Source organism: Salvelinus fontinalis, chromosome 18 (assembly GCF_029448725.1).
Source record: "Salvelinus fontinalis isolate EN_2023a chromosome 18, ASM2944872v1, whole genome shotgun sequence".
Lineage (NCBI taxonomy): Eukaryota > Metazoa > Chordata > Actinopteri > Salmoniformes > Salmonidae > Salvelinus > Salvelinus fontinalis.
The window spans coordinates 25,080,844-25,106,568 of NC_074682.1; the positions used below are offsets into that span (position 1 = coordinate 25,080,844).

Sequence of the window (25,725 nt, forward strand, 5' to 3'; positions counted from 1 at the left end):
CCAAGCAGAATTAACCCTGTAACCACGCAGAATTAACCCTGTAACCAAGCAGAATTAACCCTGTAACCAAGCAGAATTAACCCTGTAACCAAGCAGAATTAACCCTGTAACCAAGCAGAATTAACCCTGTAACCAAGCAGAATTAACCCTGTAACCAAGCAGAATTAACCCTGTAACCAAGCAGAATTAACCCTGTAACCAAGCAGAATTAACCCTGTAACCATGCAGAATTAACCCTGTAACCACACAGAATTAACCATGTAACCAAGCAGAATTAACCCTGTAACCAAGCAGAATTAACCCTGTAACCAAGCAGAATTAACCCTGTAACCACGCAGAATTAACCCTGTAACCACGCAGAATTAACCATGTAACCACGCAGAATTAACCATGTAACCAAGCAGAATTAACCATGTAACCAAGCAGAATTAACCCTGTAACCAAGCAGAATTAACCCTGTAACCACGCAGAATTAACCCTGTAACCAAGCAGAATTAACCCTGTAACCACGCAGAATTAACCCTGGAACCAAGCAGAATTAACCCTGTAACCACGCAGAATTAACCCTGTAACCAAGCAGAATTAACCCTGTAACCACGCAGAATTAACCCTGTCACCACGCAGAATTAACCCTGTAACCAAGCAGAATTAACCCTGTAACCACGCAGAATTAACCCTGTAACCAAGCAGAATTAACCCTGTAACCACGCAGAATTAACCCTGTAACCAAGCAGAATTAACCCTGTAACCACGCAGAATTAACCCTGTAACCAAGCAGAATTAACCCTGTAACCAAGCAGAATTAACCCTGTAACCAAGCAGAATTAACCCTGTAACCAAGCAGAATTAACCCTGTAACCAAGTAACCCCTGTAATCAATAATTGACGTTCATCCAGTTGTGCCAAGTGTGTGTGTGTGTGTGTGTGTGTGTGTGTGTGTGTGTGTGTGTGTGTGTGTGTGTGTGTGTGTGTGTGTGTGTGTGTGTGTGTGTGTGTGTGTGTGTGTGTGTGTGTGTGTGTGTGTGTGTGTGTGTGTGTTGGTAACCTATATGTGTAAATGGAGCCAATCGGTAAGCCATATGTCACTCTCTCTCTAGTGCCAAACCCACAACCCTCATCTGCCCCGCCCCTCACTTGGCACAAGAACACACAAACACACACACACACACACACACACACACACACACACACACACACACACACACACACACACACACACACACACACACACACGGCTCCCTCCACTTCATTAGGAAAGTAAACACAAGTGCTGTCTGAAGTGGCTAATTAGAGAGCTAATTACTCCCTGCTCGTTACTAATGCAAATTATATTACGCTGCTTAACTTCCTTGTGTCCACAACGACGCTGTTAATTGAGGCCTTTTGAAATTAAATTACCCGCTAATTAGCATATCAAAACCATTAATTCTGTGCCAGGAAGAAAAAAAACACAACAACAAATGCCAAGTTTTACTAATGAGTTTTGCTAATTGAATATGTACACTCAATACCGAGGTGGATGCAGGAACTGCCTAAACAGCCGATGCTCAACCACTCTGTGTGTGTGTGTGTGTGTGTGTGTGTGTGTGTGTGTGTGTGTGTGTGTGTGTGTGTGTGTGTGTGTGTGTGTGTGTGTGTGTGTGTGTGAAACCAAACGTAGAGAAAAACACCACACATCGTAACAGAGGCGCGTAATTTATGAAACCATTCCATTTCTCCAAACGGTTTGTCAATATTTCCCTGTTTACGCAAAACACCATTGATCTATAGCACTTAGAAAAAGAGAGAGAGAGAACAGAGGGGGAGGCAGGGGGCCTAATCAGCTGATGAATAAAGAGGGCTGAACCATCACCACTAACACACAGTACGTTACCCTGATGTAATTACATGGTCTGAGCACAGAAACACACAAATAGATCTACACTGGGGTCTGAAGCTGCTTTCTGATACACTGAGTCAGGGGGAATCTGGACTGAGCTTGAAGAGCTCATCTACTGAGGTTTAGTTGGTATAAAGGCTGTAAACTGCCTTTGAAGTAAAGATGTGCATCTCTGCAGTGTTCTGGTAAAGCCTGGACCCCTGATAAGTACTGTACCGCTTCTACACCCTCTCTCCTCTCTATACAACCACATCACCTGCTCTGCCATACCAGAGGGGTATCCTACGAAGCAAGCTTGATCTACTCAGGGTTTTCTAAAGCTAACCAGCTTCAGTTAGCTTCACATTCCAGCTCATTCCATACTACTACAGTGGATATTGCTCGTCCGCCTGCCGCTAACTCTAGCAGGCATGTAACTGTGTGTGCATGTCGCACATGGCTAGTCGAACGCTGAACTCTTCATTGAGACAATGCTGAAACATCAATCCATGGGCAAGTCAGTGCCACATACAATCTAAATGAAAGAAGAGTTATCTTACAAATTCAGCAGACTATGGCGTGAACTAGACTTTGAGAAGTGCCATCTTTAGTTGATTATTTATCGTTAATGCCGACTTTGGTGAGCTTATCAATGCACACCTACAAGCACCTTATTCCCCACTCCTATCGATAAAATCATTTGATTAACTTCTTATGGCTGCAAGGGGCAGTATTGAGTAGCCAGTTAAATCGTGCCCATTTCAAACGGCCTCGTACTCAATTCTTGCTCGTACAATATGCATATTATTATTACTATTGGATAGAAAACACTCTCTAGTTTCTAAAACCGTTTGAATTATTTCTCTGAGTGAAACAGAACTCCTTCTGCAGCACATTTCCTGACCAGGAAGTGGAATGTCAGAAATCGATGCTCTGTTCAACTTCATGCCTATACATGGGCAATGAACGTAAGAGTCTACGTACACTTCATACACCTTCCCCTGGTTGTCAAGAGGCGGTGGGAGAAGAAATTTCGTGTCTATCTTGGTCTGAGGTGGAATTAAAGCTCTTTGTATGACGTGACCGTCCATTTCCTGTTTCTGGAGCGCGCGAAAGAGGACATGGATTTGCCTTCTGTTTAGCTGTCGTTATGGACGACTAACATCTCCGGTTTAGATTTTATTTGATACATGTGACCATATCATCGTAAAGTATGTTTTTTCAAAATAGTTTAATCAGATTATTGAATTTTTTTTGTGAGTTTTGCCGTGTCCGTTCTCTGACTTTGTTGACGTTGGAGAGATCCGTGCCACTTGGCAAATGCCCATGCTAAATCAAGAGGGAAATTTGCCGTTCCAGATCCAAACAACGACTGTTCTGGACAAAACACTTGATAAATCGGAAATATTGTCTGGAATCACAAGATGCCTGTCTTTCAATTGCTGTACACTATGTATTTTTCAGAAATGTTTTATGATGAGTATTTAGTTATTTGGCGTTGGTGTCTGTAATTTTTCTGTCTGCTTTCGGTGCAATTTCTGACTGTAGCTGCAATGTAAACTATGATTTATACCTGAAATATGCACATTTTTCGAAAAAAACATATGCTATACAATAAATATGTTATCAGACTGTCATCTGATGAGGTTATTTCTTGGTTAGTGGCTATTTATATCTTTATTTGGCCGAATTTGTGATAGCTACTGATGGAGTCAAAAACTGATGGAGTAATAAAAGTGGAGTCTTTTGCTAACGTGGTTAGCTAATAGATTTACATATTTTGTCTTCGCTGTAAAACATTTTAAAAATCGGACATGTTGGCTGGATTCACAAGATCTGTACCTTTCATATGCTGTATTGGACTTGTTAATGTGTGAAAGTTAAATATTTAAAAAAAATATCTTTTGAATTTCGCGCCCTGCACTTGAAGTGGCTGTTGTCATAAATGTACCGACGTCGGGCTTGCACGCCAAACAGGTTAACTCATACAAAAGTGTTACTGTGCGTGAAGTTTAAAATGCATTTTGTCATTACTAAATGTGTAATGTGTGTAACGGCTGTCTAAATCCTCCTCCTCGGATGAGGAGAAGGAGTAGGGATCGGACCAAAACACAGCGGTAGAGGAATACATGAATGAATTTATTTAAAGACAAGACAAACACGAAAAAACACTTTGAAAAATTACAAAACAACAAAACGACGTAGACAGACCTGAACTTGAGAACTTACAATATAACACGAAGAACAGGAACAGACTAACCAAACGAACGAACACGAAACAGTCCCATGTGGTGCGACAGACACAGGAACAATCACCCACAAACAAACAGTGAGAACAGCCTACCTTAATATGGTTCTCAATCAGAGGAAACATCAAACACCTGCCTCTAATTGAGAACCATATCAGGCAACACATTTAACCCAACATAGAAACACATAACATAGAATGCCCACCCCAACTCACGCCCTGACCAACTAAACACATACAAAAACAAGGAAAACAGGTCAGGAACGTGACAATGTGACATATTTTAAAACTACTATTTGATTAATAAAATATAATCAGTCGTCTTCCAAAAAGCTTTGCAAGAGGGAGGGGATCGGATTTCATTGGTCCTCACCTTGTGGCTCAGTCATTTCATTCAGGGCAGGTGGAGTTAGCCGTGAGTTAGCCTACATGCACACCCACTTTTTTTCTAGCACTTACAACCCAACTAAAGCCATAGGATTAACAGTCTCCCTCCTCTCCAATCAAAGCTAAAGTTCTGTCTGATAATAGCCAATTGTAAACGTTTTCAGAAGTCAAGAGATTATTCAGGTAGATTCAGGTTCTACCTACCTGGCTAGTGGTCATGAATACCAGAACAGAACAGAGCTAGAAAGCCTAGAGACATTAACTTATTTAATCTACGGTTGAAATAAAAAGAATCATACATCTAAAGATTCCTCTCGACTTTAAATGTAAAACTGCCCTAAAAATGTAATTCAAATCCTCTCCCCTTTCATCCTTAAATATCTATCCAATCAAGATGGCTGAAAAGATGTATTCAGGTTGGTTGCTATAAAAGTTATCTTATTACACTTTCCAACTTCTCATTTAAATACCACTGTAATGGAAGATGAAAAAATATATAGTGAAATTGAGAGGTAGTCTTACAAAAAAATTAAATAACCATGATAATTAGATGTAAATATATTATAATAACTTTAAGGGAATGCATAGAAACTGCTGCTCTACAATATTCTGCCTAATTGCTCGAATTATCATATTAACCAGTTACCATTTGACTAAGTTGACAAAAAAAAATATATTATTCGTCCATTTCTTTTAGGACTTTCCTAATCAAAATCTAACATCCTTGAAGAATGAATTTGAAGGCCTCTTATCAGTTAATTAAATCAGGTTGGAAGTCATTTTTCTATGTGGCGTGATTAGGGCCCGCTCTGTTCTCCTCTGTTCAGACACCATGACGTGAGAGGAAACTTCTCCCTGGCTCATCAAACATTCACAACCAGAAGAATAGAATTTCTTTGAAGGGACGTCATTTTTTTTTCTCCAAACCTCCGCCTTTCTGATAAATTGTGCTCCACCCAATAGATCTCTCTTTCTCCTCAACACATTCTCATTAACGCCCAGAAAGAGAAAAGAGAGGAGAGAGAAAGGAGAGGGGAGGGTAAAGAGAAAGGGACGGGGGGAGAGAGATGGAGAGAGAAAGAACCTGGTGTAGAGAAAGAGAAACCATGTGATAGAGACTCAGGGAGAGAGGATAGGTAAAAAGAAAGGAATGATGGAGGAAGATAGCGAGCGAGGGACACTCACACACACACACAACCCGGGTAACAGCCTTGGGTAAGCCTAAGAGACTAAACATGTACGTCTGGAGCTAAAACAAGTGCTACTGTTTCTACAGAGACACAATCTCTTCATCTCTCCCTTTTCTGTCTGTTCCCTCTCATCCTTGACCCAGTCGGTTCTATTCACGTCCTCCTCCTAACATTTAAACAAAGCTTTATCACAGTGTTTCTGCATGCTTGTTTCACCCTCAGCTATGGTAGTGAATGCAATCTACACACACCCCTCATCTCATGTCAGGTGAAATAAATCCAACTGGATGAAAAGAATGAGAAAGAGAGGAAGAGAGAGAGAGAGAGAGAGAGAGAGAGAGAGAGAGAGATATAGTCCACTCAGTACTCCCATCAGTGGAGTATAAGACTGTCTCTCTGTCATTCAGGCTGCAGCCGGCCTCTCCAGTAGCCAGAAGAGCAGAACAGATATACTGCCCTCCGCACATCTGTCCATCCAACACTCCTCAGGGGAGAGAGAGAGAGATGGGGGGGGGGTTAACTGAAAGTAAGGATGAGAGGGACATGAAGAGAGAAAGAGATGAGAGAAAAACAGAAAGGCAAGTAGAAAAAGAGTTTGAGAGAGGATGAGAGGGTGAGAAGCTGGTAGTTGGTAAATGACTGTGATTGGATAATGAATTGAAATAGCGGAGCTTGTCTGATTAAGTTGCAGAGGAGCCCAACTCTCCATCAACACGCTCTCTCATCATCCAATCAACACGCTCGGTTGGCCCGGCACCTTATTGGGTTTTATTCCGTTCTCTCCTCTTTCCCTCCTTCCCTCACTACATGTTATCCTGTCTTCAGTGTAGCCACAGTAGTCTTTCTCAGTGAAGAGAGAATTCTCAAAGCCACAATTACTGCAAAGAACTATCAACTTCCCCTTCAATTAACCCTGTGGGGAGAAAGGGAGAGAAGTAGAGTGGAGAACAGAGGGGGGAGGGAGAGAAATTCAAATTTGGGACGCAGCATTAAACATATGTGCTGACTCTCCTCCCCCGTCCGTCTGGGAAGTAGTAATAAATGAGGGGGTGAGGCCGAGGAGAGAGGAGGGGGTAGTGTAACATCCTCAGGGGTGAACTTGACCCCAGCACTGAGGGTCAAAGTGGTTACGGTAGAATCAGGGCCCCCATCCCCATTACGGCTGAATACAGGCCGCACAGGCAGCTAGCGCTAATGCCCACTATATGCTAATGAAGGAGATGGTGGGAGGTAGTCTCAAACCACAACCCAGAACTGCTGAAAGCTCTCTTCCATGGGAGACAGAGAGGGGAGAGGGGGAGAAGGAGAGAGAGTGGAGAAAAACGGAGAGAGAGACCAAGGGGGAAGGAGACAGGGAGAAAAGAGATAGGGGGGGAAAGTGAGAGGAAGTTGAAGAGAGAGAAAAAAGGGGGGATAGAGAGAGGAAGAGGAGAGGGAAAAAGAGAAATGTCTGTTTTTATAAGAGGGAGTGATGAAGGGGGTGTGTGTCCGGGGTTGTGGTTGTTAGATCAGCCGAGCTTCGGCTAACGGCCCTCGGCCCGGAATTACAGGGAAGAACTCTGACGGCATGACTGCACTCTATCCTCCCCCCTCTATCCTTCCCTCTCTCTGAGCTGAGCCCCCGGAGAGGGATCCCAAACCAAACTCAGCCTTCAGCAAAGTTCCACAGGCAAACTTTCACAAAGCCCCCGAATGCCTGACTGCCCGCCTAGCTACATGACGACAGAGAGGCATGCCAGGGTTTCAATGCAGCCCTCCCTCCCTGCCTCTCCCTTCCTCCCTGCCTCCCTCCCTCTCCTCTTCTGCTGCCCTCTACTTTCAGAGGCGTATGAGCTGTTTGCTGCTGACCTTTCAGACAATGGAAACAAGCGGAACCCAGAAACTGCAAATGAGTGATACAGGTTGCATACAGGCTGCTCCACCTTCACTAAGCTAACACGCAGTCCTGCCGTCGATGAGAGAAAGCACAGGCATTGTCCTGCTTGTTTTGCCAAGAGTCAATGGCCGCTTTTCAACTGGGTAATAAATGTCGTTAGTCCTTGAAGAAGAAAAAATTATTCGTCTTTTCTCCATTACTTGCTGATTGTAAATACTTCAAAAGAAAAACGTCCCATTGGAAAAAAATATGAGAGCGAAAAAAAAGAAAAAGGACTCTTTTAAACAGTCATAATGTAATTTTCATCTAAAGATTTCAAAAGGATTTTTCCCTTTCTGTGTTTCATTTCACCTGGGAGCACTATTCTTCAATTCAACCAACGAACGTGCAGGCAAACTAACAAAACACACCATTCAAAATTCACAGTATTTTGTTCAATTCAGTGCATTCGGAAAGTATTAAGACAGCTTGACTTTTTCCACATTTTGTTAGGTTACAGCCTTATTTTAAAATTGATTAAATTGTATTTTCCCCTCATCAATCTACACACAATACCACATAATTACAAAGCAAAAATAGGTTTGTAGAAATTTATGCACATAAAGAAATAGAAATAATTGAAATATTACATTTACATAATTATTCAGACCCTTTACTCAATACTTTGTTGACGCACCTTTGGCAGCGATTACAGCCTTGAGTCATCTTGGGTATGACACTATAAGCTTGGCACTCCTTTATTTGGGGAGTTTCTCCCATTATTCTCTGCAGATCCTCTCAAGCTCTGTCAGGTTGGACGGGGAGCATCGCTGCACAGTTATTTTCAGGTCTCTCCAGAGATGTTTGATCGGGCAAACTCCAAGCGGGTTGTCATGTGCCTATTACTGAGGAGTGGCTTCCGTCTGGCCACTCTACCATAAAGGCCTGATTGGTGGAATGCTGCAGAGATGATTGTCCTTCTGGAAGGTTCTCCCAACTCCACACAGGAACTCTGGAGCTCTGTCAGATTGACCATCGGGTTCTTGGTCACCTCCCTGACCAAGGCCCTTCTCCCCTGAATGCTCAGTTTGGCGGGGTGGCCAGCTCTAGGAAGAGTCTTGGTGGTTCCAAACTTCTTCCATTTAAGAACGATGGAGGCCACTGTATTCTTGGGAACTTCAATGCTGAAGAAATATTTTGGTACCCTTCCCAAGATCTGTGCCTCGACACAATCCTGACTCAGAGCTCTAGTGGAAGCCTGGTGCTTGGGCCAGTAACCGAAAGGTTGCTGGACTGAATCCTCGAGCTGACAAGGTAAAAATCTGTCGTTTTGCCCGGGCGCTGTGGATGTTGATATAAGTCAGCCCCCCGCACCTCTCTGATTCAGAGGGGTTGGGTTAAATGCGGAAGACACATTTCAGTTGAAGGCATTCCGTTGTACAACTGACTAAGTATCCCCCTTTCACTTAGACAGGTGTGTGCCTTTTCTAATCATGTCCAACAAATTGAATTTACCACAGGTGGGCTCCAACCAAGTTGTAAAAACATCTCAAGGATGATAAATGCAAACAGAATGCACCTGAACTCAATTTTGAGTCTCACAGCAAAGGGTCTGAATAGTTATGTAAATAAGTTTAAAGTTTTTTTTAAATCAATTTTAGAATAAGGCTGTAACGTAACAGAATGTGTAAAGAGGGAAGGGTCTGAATACTGTCCGAATGCACTGTACATCCATTTAAATCTACTTCAACAATACATACACTATATATACAAAAGTATATGGACATCCCTTCAAATTAGTGGATTTGGCTATTTCAGCCACACCAGATGCTGACAGGTGTGTAAAATTGAGCACACAGCCATGCAATCTCCATAGACAAACATTGACAGTAGAATGGCCTTACTGAAGAGCTCAGTGACTTTCAACGTGGCACCGTCATAGGATGCCACCTTTCAAACAAGTCAGTTTGTCAAATTTCTGCCCTGCTAGAGCATGCCCTGGTCAACTGTAAGTGCTGATATTGTGGAAAGCGGAAACGTCTGGGAGCAAGAACGGCTCAGCCGTGAAGTGGTATGCCACACAAACTCACAGAACAGGACCGCCAAGTGGTGAAGCACGAGGCGCATAAAAATCCTCTGTCCTCGGTTGCAACACTCACTACCGAGTTCCAAACTGCATCTGAAGCAACGCCAGCACAAGAACTGTTTGTCGGGAGCTTCATGAAATTAGTTTCCATGGCCGAGCAGCCACACACAAGCTTAAGATCACCATGCGCAATGCCAAGCGTCGGCTGGAGTGATGTAAAGCTTGTGTGTGGCTGCTCGGCCATGGAAACTAATTTGGACTCTGGAGCAGTGGAAACACGTTCTCTGGAGTGATGAATCACGCTTCACCATCTGACAGTCCGGAGGACAAATCTGGGTTTGGCGAATGCCAGGAGAACGCTACCTGCCCCAATGCATAGTGCCAACTGTAAAGTTTGGTGGAGGAGGAATAATGATCTGGGGATGTTTTTCATGGTTCGGGCTAGGCCCCTTAGTTCCAGTGAAGGGAAATCAAAACGCTACAGCATACAATGATATTCTAGTTGATTCTGTGCTTCCAACTTTGTGCCAACAGTCTGGGGAAGGCCCTTTCCTGTTTCAGTATGACAATGCCCCCATGCACAAAGCGAGGTCCATACAGAAATGGTTTGTCGAGATCAGTGTGGAAGAACTTGACTGGCCAGCACAGAGCCCTGACCTCAACTCCATCAAACACCTTTGGGATGAATTCAAAGGCCTAATCGCCCAACATAAGTACCTAACCGCACTAATGCTCTTGTGGCTGAATGGAAGCAAGTCCTCGCAGCAATGTTCCAACATCTAGTGGAAAGCCTTCCCAGAAGAGTGGATGCTGTTATAGCAGCAAAGGGGTTGACCAACTCCATATTAATGCCCATGGTTTTGGAATGAGACGTTCGACGAGCAGGTGTCCACATACTTGTGTTCATGTAGTGTACATTTAGCAACATATTTCATTAAATAAAAATATACTGAAAACATGCTCTTCACTAAGAGTTTGAGTAGTTATTTGAGTATAAAAAGCTTGTTCTAACACTTTTTAAATGTGATTTCTATACCCAAGTAAGGCAAGTTTTCTTACATTCAATTAACACAGACACTTCTACTCTATTCTATTCAGTACTGATGGTCGTGGATGTGTTAAATAGAGTCGAATAACTTAACAGCTATTTTATTTTGATGAATTACTTCACATTCGCCAAGCATTTCAGACATTTAACCTTAGGTCAAAAATACACTCTAAACATTAGAAAATGTGTATCATCTTATGTGGAGACACAACTTCTAAGAAAATCTATTTTTGATGAAGAAGTATCGACTGTCCTTGCATTATAAAGCCTTGTCATTTGACTGAACTGGAGTAGAATAGAATATGTCTATTAAAATGTGTCTTAATAAGAAAAAATCCTGCCCATGAATTCAGATGACAAATTCAGTTTCCTTTAATGAAGGGCTTGAATGCCTGTTGAGAGCTGCTGGAGGAGAGCAGAGAGGATGGTTAATTCGAGAAGGCAGCCGTGTCTTTACCTCCCATGGCAGAGCGTGAGAGAGCGAGAGAGAGAGAGCGAGGAGAGGAGGAAAGGCTTGTGAATGTCTGAGGAGGACAGGAGGAGAGGATAAGAGGAAGGAAAGGCTTGTGAATGTCTGAGGAGGACAGGAGGAGAGGATAAGAGGAAGGAAGGCTTGTGAATGTCTGAGTAGGACAGGAGGAGAGGATAAGAGGAAGGAAGGCTGTGTGTGATAAAGGAAGAGAGGGGGCTGCTTTAGAGCGACTCCATTTGAACTGACAAATTAAAGAGCAGTTGAACCGCTCGGAACACCACACACCAAAACGAAGAGAACCGCGACAGTACTTACAGAGAACACACATACTCTTCATATCTGTGAGTGAGTGTATGTGTGTTTATTTGTGCAAGCAGGCATGTATGCGTGTGTGCATGTGTGTGTGTGTGAGAGAGTCACAAAAGTAGCCCCGTGAGTGACAGAGAAGCATATCTGTACATACACATCTGTCTGGCAACTGACGACGGAAAAGAAAGGGGGGATGACAAAATAAAAAGTATTAAATGAGAGAGAAAAAGGAACTGGCTGCGCGACGAGACACAACGCATTAAAGCCAGGGAAGTCATTCTATAGAAAATACATCGCCTGTACGTTCCCTTTCCGCTCCTCCTCAACACTCAATCTACCAATACTAAGGACTTTCAACACAGTATACCGTATCGGCTCAATTTTGAGTCTGACATTCTTAACAGAAAATTGCACTTTTTGACCCAATGTTTTCATTACATTTCTTCTTACCCTGCAGTGTGCATATGTTCTAGTATTGCACAAAAGGTGGATAAGGTGTTTAGCACAAATAACATACTTTTTTCCACTCTACCACCTGTATTAGATTAGGCTAATTGTCAGAAATGAAGGGACCAGTTAGTTCAAACAAAGTCCAGAGCTAAACTATTAAAAATGGGTGTATTATAATTCTATTGAACACTGCTTATTTTTTATCAATACTAAATGACAGTTTTAGGATCACCAACACAGTGGTATTTTTCTTAAGATACAGTAGTACTCCTTATTTCCTATTTTTTCATCCTACTTCATCTCCTATTTTCCACTTCTCTATCCTCTTCTTTTTCCACATTTCTTTCCTCTCTTCTCTGTCACCCCTGACCAGTGGTCTCAGCCGGTTTCAGACTACTGTGGTTTCAAAGGCCAGCGCCACAAAACACTCTTTCTTTTGTCTTTCTCTCTTTAAAGACTGGAGTCTGTCTATTACACTGTGTGGTAGAAGAGTCCTGGACAGCAGAGGTAATCTGACAGGATTAGGCTGCTTTATTTCCCTGGGAAGAAGGGATGGGAGAGGAGAGGAAGAAAGAGAGGAGGCCACGCTCAAATCCCCCTATAAATGTCAAACAGCGAACAGTGACCAGGGGCACAGAAACACACCTGCGCATCACACAGAAACACACACACATACACACCTGTCATATCTCACTGGGCCACCAGACTGGCAAGGAAAGGAGAAGAGACTAGTCCTTCTTTTCCTCTTTCTCCGGAGCGAGGGATTTGTGGGGAACGAGGCACGAAACGAGGGAGGGAGAGGGGGATTACACAATTATTCAGATAGCGGCTGGGGATAATCTAGTGGCAGATGTCCCTTGGTCAACAATGCCCACCTCACACACTCACACACACACACACACACACACACACACACACACACACACACACACACACACACACACACACACACACACACACACACACACACACACACATTACAATGCTAGCCGAACACAGCCGAGAGCAAAAGCCAGCCGTAACCGATGGTTACAAGCACTTTGTGTAACCTGCTGGTGTACCAAACACACACTAATCACCAACGGCAAAGGAGAAGTCATGCAAACACACATCTCTTTAATGATAATATGATTTGGTGTATATCCTTTAGATTTTTTCTAACTTGATATATTTGTATCTAAAAAGTCCATAGCATGGCAATAGTTATCACTGGGACAGGAGAGGGTCAACCTGTTAGCTTTTGTTCTACTATTTCTCCTCAGTGGTCAGAAAAACAACATCAAACCTGAGAAATTCTGTCCAAGGAAAACTACATAACTGACAGGTAATTGTGGTCACACACATACCCCACACCATCCCGCCACATTCTTCCTTAAGCCCCTGCCTCTGTGTCTCTGTGTGATCTCAAGACTCTCATAGCTACTGTGCTATTCTCTTATCCGTTTCTCCCCTTCTCCTTCCCATTTCCTCTATCCTTCTCTCCTCTCTCCACTGCTTTGAAAGGGCACATACAGAGCCTCAGAGTCCTCACCCCCTGTGGGGCAAAGTATGGCAAAACCACTTCACCTCAAGGACCACGGGGAGGGAGAGAAAGAGAGAGAGAGAGGAGAGCGAGAGAGAGGAAAGAGAGAGACATTTGAGTCTCATTACCATACAATACTTAAATCTCAAACATGGCATGACAACACAAGTGAAACACACAAAATAACAGACTTTTGAAAATATATAAATATTGCAACAAAAAAATCCTGACTGTATGAGTTTAATTTTCCTTTTTCCTGTAATGAGTACAAAAATTGCAGTCAGTTAATGCCAAAATGAATGCATAAGCAAGAGGATGGGGGTAGAGGGGGGGGGGGGGGGGGGGGGTATAGCTGTCAATCCGTCCTCTCTAGCAGCACATTGTGATTTGGGTTTAGACTGGTTAACAGATCTCTCTGTCAGTGGGTATATATATCTAGCACCCTGCCCGCCACAGCCTGTTTCTCATGCTAATAGTTTAAGTAGTCATCCTATGTCACCCATCACTAATACCATAAAATAGCAGCCTTCACCAGCCTCTCAGCCGCAGCGTTAGCCTGTGTTAGCCAGCAGCACCCCAATACTTTACGGATTAGTAAACATAATGAGATATATTTATACACTTGTTACTTATATGGTCAATGGGTAGGGGGGGGGGGGGGACTGGTACAGGGGTATGGAGAAGATTTAGTTAGTTCCTATAGGGCTTCCCTCATACCTCTTTACAGTATAGCAAACTGTACACACAACCAAGCACAAAAGACATTACACATTCAAAGCCAAACTAAACAACACATACAGCTAATGAACACAAACAACCTGAACTAAACACACAGAAATGTCAAAACTTTCCTACACTTTTAAACCTCAAAGCCAAAAGGGATGGGGGGGACGAAAGCATTAGTATCATCAAACACAAATCTGTGCTAAGGCAGTGAAGACGCTCGTTCCCTGACACTCATTCACTGACAGTGTTTTCCTTCCGCTGGGGAGCGTTCAGGGCTGAGCGTGAATCTGTGTCTGCTCCTCCTACCGCTTAAACCTTCCCGGAGTGGAAATCTCTCTCCAGAGCTCGCCTGGCGGATTTCACCACGGCTGCCGCAGAGTGAGGAGCGTTTAAGAGGCGTGTAACGCTCCTCTACAGGCAGGCGATTTATGCAGCGCTAAAGTTGCGTTCAGGGCCGTGCAGCTGTCACCCGTGCATTAGTAGAACCCTTTAATAAATGCATTAAAACAGTGCCAGAAAGTTTAGTCCCATTGTTGTTTGGAAGAAGTCTTTGAAGTGATCTGTTCTCTCGGCAACTGGTTGATTGACAGGTGGGTTGTCAGACTGGTACAGAGGGTTGGAATACACCAACGACTCTCTTATGACGCCCTTACGAAGGGTCATAGGGGGAGGGGGGAGACAGGTTTTGAATGGGGGAGATTGGGGAGATGGGGGAGACAGGCTCAATGAGGATGCCATACCACACACACACATTCTGTCATACTCCCCAACACACCACCTCTCCCCCACACTTTCTCTCTATCTGTCTCCCATGCACACACTCCTTCTCATGCTCCATTTCCCTACTTCCACACTCTGTCCATCCATGTCACATCTCCATGGTGGCCATGATGAGTGTCATCACACAGTCAGCAGACTCCCAGCTCCATCTCCACCCAGATACAGGTACAGCCAGGTTGTGCTGAGGTTACGTTATAGCAGCTAATTGCTATGGCCCTGCCCCCTGTCCAAGATTATTGGACCTGTCCCATGTTACTAAAACTCTACATCTACCTCATCCTCTCAGTCTCTTCTCCTATTACAGTTTCAACTCCAGTCATCTCCCTCTCTAGCTCACTAGTGGTTAGAGATTGGGCCTGTAACTGGAAGGCTGCTAGATCGAATCCCCGAGCTGACAAGGTAAAAATCTGTCATTCTGCCCCTGAGCAAGGCAGTTAACCCACTGTTCCCCGGGCACGAAGTCATAGATGTCAATGAAGGCAGCCCCCCTCACCTCTCTGATTCAGAGGGGTTGGGTTAGATGCAGAAGACACATTTCAGTTGAATACATTCAGTTGGACAACTGTAACGGCTGTCAAAGTCGTTCTTCTCCTCAGACGAGGAGGAGCATGGATCGGACCAACGCGCAGCGAGGTATGTAGACATAATGAATTTAATTATAATAACGAATACGAAAATACAAGACAAGCTACAAAACAACAAACGACATCAACAGACCTGAACATGCGAACTAACATAAAACGAAGAACACACGAACAGACTAAACATAACGAAACAGTACCGTGTGGTGCACAAACACAGACACAGCAACAATCACCCACAAACAAACAGTGAGAACAGCCTACCTTAATATGGTTCTCAATCAGAGGAAACCTCAAACACCTGCCTCTAATTGAGAACCATATCAGGCAACACATTTAACCCAACATAGAAACACATAACATAGAATGCCCACCCCAACTCACGCCCTGACCACCTAAACACATACAAAAACAACAGAAAACAGGTCAGGAACGTGACAGAACCCCCCCCCCCTCAAGGTGCGAACTCCGGACGCACCCCTAAAACTCAAGGGGAGGGTCTGGGTGGGCATCTGTCCGTGGTGGCGGCTCCGGCGCAGGACGAGGACACCACTCCACCATTGTCTTTGTCCCCCTCCTTAGCGTCCCTTGAGTGGCGACCCTCGCCCCCGACCATGGTCCAGGAACCTTCACCAAGGCCCCTCCTAAATATAGACAACTCAGGACAGAGAGGTAGCTCAGGACAGAGAGGTAGCTCAGGACAGAGAGGTAGCTCAGGACAGAGGGGTAGCTCAGGACAGAGGGGTAGCTCAGGACAGAGGGGTAGCTCAGGACAGAGAGGTACCTCAGGACAGAGAGGTAGCTCAGGACAGAGGGGCAACTCCGGACTGAAGGACAGCTCCGGACAGAGAGGCAGCTCTGGACTGAATGGTTGCTCCGGACTAGATGCAGCTCATGACTGGAGGGCAGCTCATGACTGGCTGGCGGCTCTGGCAGCTCCTGACTGGCTGGCGGCTATGGCAGCTCCTGACTGGCTGGCGGCTCTGGCAGCTCCTGACTGGCTGGCGGCTCTGGCAGCTCCTGACTGACGGACGGCTCTAATGGCTCGGGACAGACGGGCGGCTCTGAAGGCTCGTGGCAGACGGATGGCTCAGATGGCGCTGGGCAGACGGATGGCTCAGATGGCGCTGGGCAGACGGATGGCTCAGATGGCGCTGGGCAGACGGATGGCTCAGATGGAGCTGGGCAGACGGATGGCTCAGACGGCGCTGGGCAGACGGATGGCTCAGACGGCGCTGGGCAGACGGATGGCTCAGACGGCACTGGGCAGACGGATGGCTCAGACGGCGCTGGGCAGACGGATGGCTCAGACGGCGCTGGGCAGACGGATGGCTCAGACGGCGCTGGGCAGACGGATGGCTCAGACGGCGCTGGGCAGGCAGGCAGCTCAGACGGCGCTGGGCAGGCAGGCAGCTCAGACGGCGCTGGGTAGACGAGCAGTGCAGGCGGCGTTTGGCAGGTAGGCAGCTCAGACCTGCTGAGGCGCACAGTAGACCTGGTGCGTGGTGCCGGAACTGGTGGTACCGGACTGGAAACACGCACCTCAAGGCTAGTGCGGGGAGCAGGAACAGGGCACACGGGACTCTCAAAGCTTACTATAGGCCTGGTGCGTGGTACCGGAACTGGTGGTACCGGGCTGAGGGCACGCACCTCAGGGCGAGTGCGGGGAGAAGGAACAGTGCGTACAGGGCTCTGGAGACGCACAGGAAGCCTGGTGCGTGGTGTAGGCACTGGTGGTAATGGGCTGGAGACACGCACCTCAAGACTAGTGCGGGGAGCAGGAACAGGGCACACTGGTTTCTCAAAGCGCACTATAGGCCTGGTGCGTGGTGCCGGAACTGGTGGTACCGGACTGAGGGCACGCACCTCAGGGCGAGTGCGGGGAGAAGGAACAGTGCGTACAGGGTTTTAGAGAAGCACAGTAGGCTTGGTGCGTGGTGCCGGAACTGGAGGTACTGGGCTGGAGACACGCACCACAGGGAGAGTGCGTGGAGGAGGAACAGGGCTCTGGAGACGCACAGGAGGCTTGGTGCGTGGTGCCGGAAATGGAGGCACTGGGCTGGAGACACGCACCACAGGGAGAGTGCGTGGAGGAGGAACAGGGCTCTGGAGACGCACTGGAAGCCTGGTGCGTGGTGTAGGCACTGGTGGTACTGGGCTGGGGCCGGAAGGTGGCGCCGGATATACCGGACCGTGCAGGCGTACTGGCTCCCTTGAGCACCGAGCCTGCCCAACCTTACCTGGTTGAATGCTCCCCGTAGCCCGTCCAGTGCGGGGAGGTGGAATAACCCGCACTGGGCTGTGTAGGCGAACCGGGGACACCATGCGTAAGGCTGGTGCCATGTACACCGGCCCAAGGAGACGTACTGGAGGCCAGATATGTAGAGCCGGCTTCATGGCACTTGGCTCAATGCTCAATCTAGCCCGGCCAGTGCGGGGAGGTGGAATAACCCGCACCGGGCTATGCACGCGTACAGGAGACACCGTGCGCTCTTCCGCATAACACAGTGTCTGCCCGTACTCCCGCTCTCCACAGTAAGCATGGGAAGTGGGCGCAGGTTTTCTACCTGCCTTCGCCACACTACGCGTCGTCGTGCTAACCTCATTCGCCGGTATCCCTATGCACATTGCTCCATCGAATCCCAGGCGGGCTCCGGCACTCTCCCTGGGTCAACCGACTACCTGTCTATTTCCTCCCAAGTGGTGTAACCCAGATCCGGCTCCTGCTGCCGAGCTAGCTCCTCGAAACTCCGCCTCTCTGCTTTTGCTGCCTCCAGCATTGGGGCGGCGATACTCCTCTGGCTCTGCCCAGGGTCCTTTTCCGTCCAGCTCGTCCTCCCATGTCCAGGAGTCCTGTGTAATTGGCCGCTGCTGTCGCTGCTGCCCGTTACCCCGCTGCTTGATCCTTTGTTGGTGGGTGATTCTGTAACGGCTGTCGAAGTCGTTCTCCTCCTCAGACGAGGAGGAGCATGGATTGGACCAACACGCAGCGAGGTATGTAGACATAATGAATTTGATTATAATAACGAATACGAAAATACAAGACAAGCTACAAAACAACAAACGACGTCAACAGACCTGAACATGCGAACTAACATAAAACGAAGAACACACGAACAGACTAAACATAACGAAACAGTACCGTGTGGTGCACAAACACAGACACAGCAACAATCACCCACAAACAAACAGTGAGAACAGCCTACCTTAATATGGTTCTCAATCAGAGGAAACGTCAAACACCTGCCTCTAATTGAGAACCATATCAGGCAACACATTCAACCCAACATAGAAACACATAACATAGAATGCCCACCGCAACTCACGCCCTGACCAACTAAACACATACAAAAACAAACAGAAAACAGGTCAGGAACGTGACAACAACTGACCAGGTATCCACCTTTCCCTCACTGTCCCAGCCTTAGCCCTTCCCCAGGCCTCCACCAGCCCAGTCCCTGGCCCTGCTCACTGCTACAGTCCCATCTCCAGCTAAAGGTCCAGCCACAGGCACAGTCCCTTCTATCCTTTCTTTCTCGGTCCCTCCGTCTCTCGCTCTGTCTCCAGTCTCTCCAGCAATGGGTCATAAAGCTGGCCTGTGGCTGCCAAGCTCTCTCAGGAGACGCTGATCTAATGCTTCCACACATAATGACCCACGCCTGCCTGCCTGCTACACACATACTGTCATTTCCGTCCTCTTCCCTCTCTCTCTTTCTCTCTCCCTCTTTCCCATTCCCCAGGCCCATAGGAAGCGGTCCCTTCCTCTCTCTGTGCTGCAGGGTCACTCCCTCCCACATCCATCAGCTCTTAAGAGGCTCACACTGAATCTATCTCTCTATCACAAAATCTCTCTTCGTCTATCTGTCTGTCTGTTTCTCTCTCTCCCTCTCCTCTTCTCTCTTTTCCACTTAAATAGACTGCTGTGAATCACCCTAAAATCTACCCAGGGCATCACAGAATACAGAATCCTCTGCCCTCCTCTGGTCCACGGCTCGCTCCCTCGTTCCACAACTTGTCTTTCCCCTTTTCTCTCTTCATTCTCCTGCTTTTCTCTGTCTTTCTCTGGACTAAAGATGCTGTGTCAGTCAGATTCTGCTGGCTTAACTTTCCCTAATCCACAGGTCAGCATTTGGCATGCACACACACAAGTAGACATGCACAACACAAATAGATATGCACACACACAACTAGACATGCACAACACAAATAGAAATGCACAACACAAATAGACATGCACACACACAAATAGACATGCACAACACAAATAGACACACACAAATAGACATGCACAACACAAATAGACACACACAAATAGACATGCACACAAGCGCACACGTATGCATGCACACACAAACACAAAAATATTCGGGCCTCTCGTTCTCCCCAATAACAGGTTCAATTAGAACCACATGTGTAATCATGGTTGAAACTAAGGCAATGTGGCGGCGGCTCAACACTCACGTCAATCACCTCACTGATGACCACAGCCAGCACTCTCATCACCAGCTAGCTACCTCCACACACACAACAAAGCTTTAAAACTTCAACATTTCAATTCTTAACAATTCTTTTTTTTAAATAAAAAACAACCCATTTTCCAGACTTTTAGGCTTCCTCAAAAAAACAGCCAACACATGCATTGACTATGAACTGCAAACATAAGCATTTAATTTGTCCTTTTTCCACAGAATCTGTTTTAATGGAAGTACTGTGATGGAGGCAAATAGCAGGATATCCACTTGGTCAAATCCTACACATACCAGCATCATGTATCGCTGGCTTTCCACCTCTCTTTAAAAACACTTTGGAGCACCAGATAAAGCCACTCAACCAATGGGCAGCAGTAGTTTTGGTCTGGCAGAAGAGGTTTAATGTAGAGGGGGATAGAGAAACAGGCAGACAGAGCGAGTCGTCAGAAAAGTGTTCAATATTAGCAATGCTCAGGACATGAAAAACTTCACAAAATACTGTCCATCTCACTTGACTGGAGCCCATATGAATTTTGAATGGGCACTCTTTTATACGTACACACACACGCACGCACACACGCATGCGCGCACACACGCACACGCACACACACACACGCACACACACACACACACACACACACACACACACACACACACACACACACACACACACACACACACAGGTACTCGTGGTAAGAACACTTATATTATGTTGATGGACCACCACAATAAAGTTGGTGTGCATTAAGCCCAGAATGGAACGTTTTGAAGCAGTCTGATTCATATTATAATACAGCAGTCAATACAGTTTTATCATTTTATAGTATAGTAAAGCATTCAAGTGTTAGCGTGTTTATTGTACATATTTTTGGACAATCTGAAACATGTTCTAGTCACACCCAGGCTCTGACACACAGCCAGTTAAAACCCTGACTACAGCCCAGACACACACAAACACACACACAAACTTTGCCTAACTACAACCAAAACACGTTCAAACACACATAAAGGTTGTCTATCTGTCCCACCCTGATAGTGTCATCTAATCACTATTACTGCAGTGTTGCATTTCGCAAAATCACTACTGACATTACAGATGCTGTTCAGCAAATAGTGAACAGACTTTGCTTTCCTTTTACTAAATATACCATAATAGAAAGTCCAAAAACATTTTACACACTACACAGATACAAGAAAAATATTCTCTACAACACTGAAAATCCAGCAATAATAGAAACTCAACAAATCAGAAGAGAAAATGTGTGAGACAGAGAGACAGGACAAATTCAACAACAGGACATGAAAAACAGTCAGCTGCCGAGGAAAAGAAGAAAAAAACGTCTGATTTTACTGTCTGCAGCTGGACACAATAGCAGATAGAGCAGAGAGAGTCAGCCTTTTTCTGACACCTCTAGCTTCCTGACTGTGTCCACTTCATTTCCAAATCAATTATTTTCCCTCTCAAATACCCTGTCTATTATCTCACTTTTTATTTTTCTCACAAACTCTCCTTTTCTCAAACTGCTCTTCTCACATATTCTTTATATTATATTCAAACACTGTTCTTATCTAAAATCGTATTATCTTTCTTAGATACCACATGTATAGAAAAGTAAGTATCTGTTAGTATCTAAATATGATTTTCAAATAATTACTAGGTAACTACCATCTGAAATAGAGTGTAAAATGGCCCCCCTCTCCTTCTCTCTGAGAGGAGAGACCCTCACTGCTCCAGTCTCTCTCTCAGCCCAGCAGCAGGTATGTCTGTTTGAGCTGAGGATCTTCAATAATGATAATAGAGTAATTCAGCTGACACTTTTCTCTTAAGCTACTTCAAATGATGTCATATCTTCAGTATATGTGGCCCATGCGGAAATCAAACCCACAACTCTGGAATTACAATCATCATGCTCCAACCAACTGTGCCAACGCAACCACTTTCTCCTGTCTTAAAGCCAGGTCTGGATCTCTAGACCACAGCAAACATGACACACACCGCTGAGAAATCCCCTGCTTTCTCTCACCCTAAACTCTAAAGCCATTCCAAAAAATGGTATCAGTTCAGTTGAAATTTCCCAACTCTTTGGTTATGAGCATAGTAAAATAGAATAGAACTAAAAATAGAATAACACAATCAGAAAGACTAAATTAGGTAAAACATTCTAAATAAATCTGGACATACCTAAAGGAGGTAAACTGCTTTTAGTAAAATATAGAAGGTTTAAAATACCCTTTCAAAGAATTTGCCTGGTTTTAAATAATTAGTGGGGCTAACTATAGGCAGATAACTTTTGTTTGTTCAGTTACAAAGTCCCTTGAATTTCTTATTTTCTTAAGGAATAAAAGCTAATCATGATTTTATAAATAACCCACTGATCTCAGAGAAGACAATCAGCCCAGGTGTGTTTGTGAACAATTAAAATAACTAGTCGCCGGGTGTGAAAATATTTTATGCCACCACACATACCACCAACCAAATCCATGTTTTCCTGCCTGGCAGAAGAGTTATGACATGGATATAAAATGTGAAATACAGCTCTTTTGTTCTCTCTAAAATTTATATTAAACCTCCATCAGTGGTGCAATTAAAACTGCGTCACCATCGAGTTGCAGATATACCACCCGTGGCACGCGCAGCCTCGGAGCGAAGGACGGGGAGACAGGAGCCACAAAACAACATGGAGAGAGAGAGGGAGCGGGAACACACTAAATTAATTAATTATGTCAAATGCCCCAGCGTCCATCAATCAAATGGAAAAACGGCAATGATCTGCCTTTTTCTTTGTAATGACTTACAGACCAATGGCACCGCGCCGCAACCAATAGCAACTAATTGTAATTTCAATTCTCCATCATGCCGGACATCATTGCGTCTGACGTGCAGGAATGTCCCAGATGAAGGCTGATATTTAGGGGGCTCAGGGACGGAGATATATGGGTATGCTCAAATTTAGGAAACCAACCGCAAAAATATGGCGGTGATGTCTATGAAAACTTCTACATACCCTTGTGAGATGTTGAAAATAGCCTACTTGTTTGAGACAATGCAATTATTTAAAATGAATTATGAATTTATAGATTTAGTAGAAAGTAGATTAGGAAATTATTTAAAGGCTTTTATAGGACATTACAAAACAAACAAAACACTTTCATAATGAGATATAGAATTAATATTCGAAGAAAGACAACTCTAAACGCCGGAATGCTCAAATGTGTTAAAATGGGTCTCCTCACAAAAGCGCACATCCAGAGCCTAAAATCAGTAGCCATTAGTTATTGTGCATGGGGCGCATTTGGCTATTCTGTTGATGAGTCCTATTGCACCCGACAACTTTTCAACACTTTTTAGAATTTGTATATTTTTAAATGTATAGTTATTCATTATCCCAATACATTTAATATGCGTCAGTTGCAAAACACATATTTTCATAATTAAATCAATAAAGATTGTGAGGCTATGTGTATATCCTTTATCTTAGAAGTTGTACAATAATTGTATATATATATATAAAACAAAACGAAGAAGTTATCAGCTAAAACGGGATCTTCTCGGCTTTTCATGTCTTTTGCTTTTCTGATAGGTAAGTATATCCGATTCTGATTAATAGATTATGCATGGCTAATAACCAATAATAATCAACGACATAAATTGTTCCATGAGCATCACACCAACTTTGATTTTGAAGCACAATTGCACGTATCACCAACAGCAGGCTAGGGCTATAGCCTATTGTTTGGTAAACTGAATCAATAATAACAATAGCCTACTATTACAATAGATTTCTATTGTATTTGACACAATTGTGAATAAATTAAAATAAAAGGGACACTAGCCTTCCATAAAGACTTAGACCAAACCTTCCATACCACCCGGATTGAAGTCTGCAAAATTCAAGCCCAAAATCAGCAGACAACATCCTTTAAAAATATTTAAAAGTTTGACCGTAGAAACGAATTATTTAGGCATATCAGTGTTCTTGTCTAAATTAATTATAAAATAATTGAAAGACCTAATCATAGATTTAATGTGGTCCGTTAAAATGTATCTTTAATTCAAATTCAACAATCGCAAATCTATTGAGACCTAGTTCGGTGTGTGGTGAACGGGTAATAAACGATCAAAAATAATTCAAACGATGGCCGAATGGGTGTGTAAATTTACACCCGTTATTGGAGACGCGATTAATCAAAGTATTTTACAAAGGACACGTTTAGCGTTCGACGCTTGTGCACCTCCGTGCATTTGCTGCTTTCATTCAAATTCACTCCGAACATCTTTGTAGGCCAGCTTTGTCTGAAAACTTTTTGTTGTTTCATGTGCGAGCGTTTGTGAACCTGACACCTTCCATAAGCGGTGAGGCAGCATGCAGCCACTGCTCCTGCAGTCTACAACTTTAACTATCATTTCACACCTACATTTTAAAATAAAAACCAAGTAGACCTATTTCCAAAGTATGTATACTAAAGTATATGGATTTAATATCAAAACTGCAATCTGTTATTTTGATAGCACGTGTTTATCTAGGGGAGAGGTCGCGAGAAACTCGCTCGTGGGTCCTTGCCATTTTCTACAAACTTTTTTCTATTGTACAAAATGAAGAACGACTTCAAAGTGCATGGCCTGAAAAGTAGCTGATTTAAAGTTTCATGTTTGGACTACATGTGTGCCAGCCTTGGTGAAACGCACATTAGACAATAATAGCCTAGTCTTTCGCTCAATATAGGGTAAGATTTTGTTATTATTGGTTTATAAGACTTTTGCTGAAAACAATGATAGCCATAAACAAGTCCAATTTTTGCAGTGTTCGAACTCAACAACACGCGCGCACACACTTTCACTATTGGAAAAACAAACGGACAGAGAGACAGAGGAGAAGAAAGGACAATTAAGAGGGATGGAGAATATGTAGATACGTGTATCAACCTGTTCTTGTTTTCTGAAGAAGTCAACTTTCACACCAGTGGCTGGACCATGTGGACAGCCCCGCTTCAGCTCGGCGCAACACCACACAGCGAGTCCCCTCGCGGCTACAAAGACTCAAGGCAAAATAACAAAAAGAGAGAAATCTTGGAATCTAAGATTGGTATCGCAGGAAAATTACTTTCAACGACAACCGTCTTCGTTAGTTACTCCGTGCTTCCTTCCTTTCTTGTCTTTTGTTGTGCGTTCTCTCTCTAGGAGTGGGCACTGTAGCTAGTGAAGTCAGAACAATACTAGTGCCACTACTAACTCACACAGAGGCTGCATGCGCAGCCCTTGGGGAAGTTGATGGAGAGAAAGCACACAGCTTTTCGGGCTGTTCGTTGCCGGCTCTCCTCACTCTGGTCTGATCCTGCTATCTCGCCGTTATTCAGATCTTAACCCCTCCACAAGTCCCAATGACGATAACCGACTCAGTTTTTGGCATCCCATCTGTCGCTCGCTCCTTCGCTAGCAAATCAGTGTTGAATTATTCGGGTTGTGTGTTGGTTGAGGATATGTTGGGGGATAGTTTGCGCTCTACCGTAATGCCTCTAAAACAGGTGCTCGTTCACATCTCACTGTGCCTTGCGAGTGGCAGAAAAAGGCGCTTCACATGGCCGGGTGGCAAGCGGCAATTGCACCGAGAGAAAATCCGCCTACCATGTTAATTTATTTTAATTTGATTTATTTCACCGTTATTTAACCAGGTAGGCTAGTTGAGAACAAGTTATCATTTACAATTGCGACCTGGCCAAGATAAAGCAAAGCAGTTCGACACATA

General features: G+C 44.6%; 1 protein-coding gene across 6 annotated transcripts in view; it reads right to left on the bottom strand.

The window, feature by feature from the left end:
- Positions 1 to 25,454, bottom strand: part of LOC129815194 (forkhead box protein P4-like) — a 202,600-nt gene extending 177,146 nt beyond the window's left edge. For 5 of the 6 annotated variants that reach the window (XM_055868706.1, XM_055868705.1, XM_055868704.1 and 2 more), the window contains exon 1: positions 24,906 to 25,453. The gene's annotated coding sequence lies outside the window, so the exon portion shown is untranslated. Of the gene's footprint in view, positions 1 to 24,905 lie in introns of all 6 variants that reach the window. The other variant, XM_055868702.1, reaches the window with a different exon arrangement.
- Between the last annotated feature and the right edge of the window lie 271 nt (positions 25,455 to 25,725).